The sequence below is a fragment of the Salmo salar genome, chromosome ssa09 (genome assembly GCF_905237065.1).
Source record: "Salmo salar chromosome ssa09, Ssal_v3.1, whole genome shotgun sequence".
In the NCBI taxonomy this organism is placed as follows: Eukaryota; Metazoa; Chordata; class Actinopteri; order Salmoniformes; family Salmonidae; genus Salmo; species Salmo salar.
Window position 1 is genome coordinate 13,966,545 of NC_059450.1, and position 4,414 is coordinate 13,970,958.

The 4,414-nt window shown below is 42.5% G+C and overlaps 1 long non-coding RNA gene across 1 annotated transcript; it reads right to left on the minus strand.

Annotated features, from left to right (window-relative positions):
* Positions 1 to 1,168: 1,168 nt before the first annotated feature.
* LOC123724117 (uncharacterized) lies at positions 1,169 to 2,296 on the minus strand. The gene is made up of 2 exons (XR_006756811.1): positions 2,154 to 2,296; positions 1,169 to 1,460 (listed from the first exon to the last, which is right to left on the minus strand). It is a non-coding gene; the product is annotated as an uncharacterized lncRNA (long non-coding RNA).
* Positions 2,297 to 4,414: the final 2,118 nt, after the last annotated feature.

Here is a 4,414-nt window from a genome sequence, read left to right on the forward strand (position 1 = left end):
TACGTTGTTTCAGTCAAGGGAGTTTAATTATAACTAGCTAAAATAACCTTGGTATGACCTTAAAACATTCCATTTAGCTTAGACTTATGGGATGAACGTACCATTCTACAAAGGTAACCAGAGCCAACCAGCAAGACCCAGTGTCAATTAACTTTTAGTTTAAATATACCTTACAGGTTTACCCTGAACATCTTTGTAGGCTAGTTTACAAATGACTGGTCACAGGTCAATGTAGCTAGGGTAAAGTAACCTCGCTTTAAAGCAGACAAGTCAACTGTCAGGAAACTGACCTGTTTTGGCCACAAGGGATGTAAGACTTATCATGTCCTAGTTGACATGGCATAAATGCTACAACTGGCCAAAGGCAAACATTCCTATTCCCCATTCTAAAATAAGGATTTAAATTGTGGCACATCAAACCTAGTCTACCTGAGTATATCCCTGGTCTTAGCTATGTGATCAATAAAGGGGCTGGAGACAGTGGAACAGAGAAAATTACTTGGCAGGTCTAGCATTATAATTTAAGGACAGGAGAAGTCAAAATTATGTTTAAGTATTTTTATTATATAAGAAAAGTGTCACAAGTAAGCTATATTTCAAAGCTTTACTTGAGCCTGACCATAAACACATTTAAGCATATCACATGATTTACACAATTAAATCTCACATATGCCAACTCAAACAATCCCATATTCTAGAAATAAATATCACAAGTCTACATCAAGCCTCTGACAAAGTAGTCACTGCAGTTGCAGAAATACCGCTGTTCGTGCATGTGCCACAGATTCATTTATACCTTATTTTGGAAGTGCCTCAAAACAACATTTCTTTAGATATGTTAAATTCTTAAGAAATCACTAAACTACCCCCTGGTGTCTACACTGGAACAGCGGGACCAAACGGTTCAAAGTGCAGAGTTCCGTACATCCTCAATCTGGACTGATCCTTATCATGAACTGCCTTCATGGAGAGGACCGTACCGGTCGGCCTATGGGCATGGGGCCAGTGTGCGAGGTGTGTAGGTCTACTGGTTTGAAGCGGCCGGAAGGTGTGAGAGTAAATAACAATTCCCATCAGTGAAGTAGAAAAGGGTTATCGTCCGGCACGCAACTCGACCGAATCTCTCCGGTTAGGAGCGCACATGACTGCCTTTCTGAAGTGCATTTAAAAAAATGTGCTCTTTGTAAAACAGTTCGCCCCATCTAGGTCGCTGATGTTAAAGTCTTGCCGGTGTCTGTTCAGTGATCAACAGCCCTCTAGAAGCGCCCCTGTAGAGAGCCCCCCACCAGGATGGGTATGATGAGCGCGACCGAGCTGGACTGCAAGGACGCACTGGCTCCTTTGGGAATGGTGTTGTTCTTGGCGACATCGGGCATCTTGGTCATGTTAGAACTCGCGCCGCCAGCTTTGGTCGTAGCATTCATGGCAGGGGACTGTGTGCTAGCCTTTTGCGCGTGGACCTAAAACAGGAGAGCAGAGGGGCTTGTCACATGTGAAAAACACGTCAACCTGAAACATTAGGGACAATTACCAATAAGACTTCACTTTCGTCCTACTAAATTAAAGAGGGAAAACGGTCAGCTACGCACACGGAGAAAGCTTAGGCAGTAAATACAAGAGCCCTATGGCAATATGTTCCAACAACATGCACCTTAGAAAACCTAAGACATGTAAGTGCCATCACCTTGTGGACAATGTTTTCCATAGCCTATAGGGTAACGGGCAACGTCCTGCATTTGAAATCCGCAGTCAAGGATAAGAAATAAAAGACACAGTCGCGCTAAAATTACATTAGCCAGCCTATGCATGTTGTAGTAACTTTAGGCTACTGAATCCTTTATCTGAAGAGGCGTCGCCGTTCCACATTGCGTGGCACGCTAGATTTTGCCAACATTTCGTCAATCATACTGACTGAAAACATCTGAGGTGAATTATACGCGCCATCATTCGCTTGTCATTGTCGAAAAAAATCATACATTTTAGATTTATGGTAACACATTTGTCTGAATAATAAGCCACAATGAAAGTTACACCTGTCCTATTGAAATACATTTGCTCTCCAGAATAATGGGTAGCCTAATTCAAATCCGGGTTAATCTGAAGCAAACATGGTAAAAAAAAAAGTACATCATTTATGAAAGAAAATGTCTTGCCTGTGATGAAAAATGCATTGCAAGGAGAAGGAATCCAATGTAAGCCATAACAATTTTAGTCATCTTGTTATCGGTTTCTACCCAGCCACAAGTACGCGTAATATAGCTATGCTGCCTCCGTCTTTTCTCAAGATGAATGACTGGAGGACAAACCCAGGGGATTTTATACCACCACCGAGCGTGACGTTAGGCAACGCTGCGCATCCCCAAACCACCTGTACAGCCTTCCAATCAAATGTAAACCTACAGTTTATCAGAAACTTCCCATAAACTACACCTCTGAGACCTATTATTATACATCTTAGGGTGTGACTGTCAGCAATACAAATAGCCTTTGTGTTTATAATCATTGTCTTTTGATATGAAATCACTGGTTTACAATTTGAAGAGTTTGAGACAATTATTCTCTCTACCTTCCTCAGAGAAGGTTGATTCCATGAGCATGATGGGGACATTTTTCAAACAATAATAATTATACAGGTAGTCTAGTTTATGTTGTTCAAAATATATTTATGGGGATATTTTGCCTGGTAAATGAAAAAATGTTTTACACAAACAGCTCTTATAGCGGTCTCTTGCGGTAAATAAAAGCTTTTTACCACAACGCAATTCGGTTCATATGTCCCTTCCCGTCCGTAGTAGTCGGCCTATTGGTCTCACATGGAAGCTATAATTCACTTGCGGTAACTAAGGTCAAGTGAATACTCGAAAAGTACATTTCCTAAAGAAAATGTGTGTGCTTGCTAGCTTGACTTGAAGTAATATGGTTGATAGAAAAGGATAGCTGGATTAGGTGAAAGTTGGTTGGGTGTCTCTAGCTTGAACGGTTCTAGAGTTAGGCCTATAATATTACTGTTGGTGGCTTATTTATGCTAATTAATGAAAATGTAAATAGTTATAATTTATAAAGTTTTGAACATGTTTTAGTTGTTTTAATGTTTGTAGCTGAAATGGTGAAAGAGCAGTAGCAGTAGCATTTAAAATGTCTATCACTGTGTTGAAACAAAGATATCTTCTGTTGAATCTGACAATTAATATGTGAAGGACCTCGGAGTAACTCTAGACCCTGATCTCTCTTTTGAAGAACATATCAAGACTGTTTCAAGGACAGCTTTTTTCCATCTATGTAATATTGCAAAAATCAGAAACTTTCTGTCCAAAAATGACGCAGACAAATTAATCCATGCCTTTGTTACTTCTAGGTTGGACTACTGCAATGCTCTACTTTCCGGCTACCCGGATAAAGCACTAAATAAACTTCAGTTAGTGCTAAATACGGCTGCTAGAATCCTAACTAGAACCCAAAAATTTGATCATATTACTCCAGTGCTAGCCTCCCTACACTGGCTTCCTGTTAAGGCAAGGGCTGATTTCAAGGTTTTACTGCTAACCTACAAAGCATTACATGGGCTTGCTCCTACCTATCTTTCCGATTTGGTCCTGTCGTACATACCTACACGTACGCTACGGTCACAAGATGCGGGCCTCCTAATTGTTCCTAGAATTTCTAAGCAAACAGCTAGAAGCAGGGCTTTCTCCTATAGAGCTCCATTTTTATGGAATAGTCTGCCTACCCATGTGAGAGGCGCAGACTCAGTCTCAAACTTTAAGTCTTTACTGAAGACACATCTCTTAAGTAGGTCCTTTGATTAAGTGTAGTCTGGCCAGGGGTGTGAAGGTAAACAGAAAGGCTGGAGCAACGAACCGCCCTTGCTGTCTCTGCCTGGCCGGTTTCCCCTCTTTCCACTGGGATTCTCTGCCTCTACCCCTATTACGGGGGCTGAGTCACTGGCTTACTGGTGTTCTTCCATGCCGTCCCTGGGTGGGGTGCGTCACTTGAGTGGGTTGAGTCACTGACGTGGTCTTCCTGTCTGGGTTGGCGCCCCCCCTTGGACTGTGCCGTGGCGGAGATCTTTGTGGGCTATACTCAGCCTTGTCCCGGGATGGTATGTTGGTGGTTGGAGATATCCCTCCAGTGGTGTGGAGGCTGTGCTTTGGCAAAGTGGGTGGGGTTATATCCTACCTGTTTGGCCCTGTCCGGGGGTTTCTTCGGATGGGGCCACAGTGTCTCCTGACCCCTCCTGTCTCAGCCTCCAGTATTTATGCTGCAGTAGTTTATGTGTCGGGGGGCTAGGGTCAGTCTGTCACATCTGAAGTATTTCTCTTGTCTTTTCCGGTGTCCTGTGTGAATTTAAATATGCTGTCTCTAATTCTCTCTTTCTCTTTCTTTCTTTCTCTCTCTCGGAGGACCTGAGCCCTAG